Consider the following 596-nt stretch of genomic DNA (forward strand, 5'->3'; position numbering starts at 1 on the left):
GACTCCTTACCTTCGTTGAGTTCCCAATCTTCAGAGTTGCGTTTACTTCTTTCTAAAAGATCCCACCTGAATTCAATAGTCTTCTTCATCAAGGAACCAGTACAAGAAGTATCAAGCATTGATTGATCATCCTGAGAAAGACGAGCATAAAAATTCTGAATAATAATTTCTCTTGAGAGCTCATGATTGGGGCATGAATATAACATTGACATCAGCCTCCCCCAAGCTAGAGCGATACTTTCTCCTTCACGAGGCCAAATATTATTTATATATATATATATATAGGGTTGGTTTATTCTAATAACACCCTTAAGAGTCTTATTCTGCACATCAACCGTCTTATTCTGCTAACACCAGAAAAATGCGCAGCCCACTGCCTCCACTGACCCCGACTCCCACCTTATTCCTCTCCCGATTGCCTCCCACCCGCGGCGCCCCCACCACCCATCACCCACCCCTCGACACCCCACCAGAACCGCCCCAGCACCCCCACCCCCACCCTTCCAGCACCCCACCAGAACCGCCCCAGCACCTCCACCCCTCCGGCGCTCCGCCAGAACCCCCTAGCACCCACCCCTCCACCCCTCCGGCACCCC

Source organism: Triticum aestivum, chromosome 1B, assembly GCF_018294505.1.
Source record: "Triticum aestivum cultivar Chinese Spring chromosome 1B, IWGSC CS RefSeq v2.1, whole genome shotgun sequence".
Classification (NCBI taxonomy): domain Eukaryota; kingdom Viridiplantae; phylum Streptophyta; class Magnoliopsida; order Poales; family Poaceae; genus Triticum; species Triticum aestivum.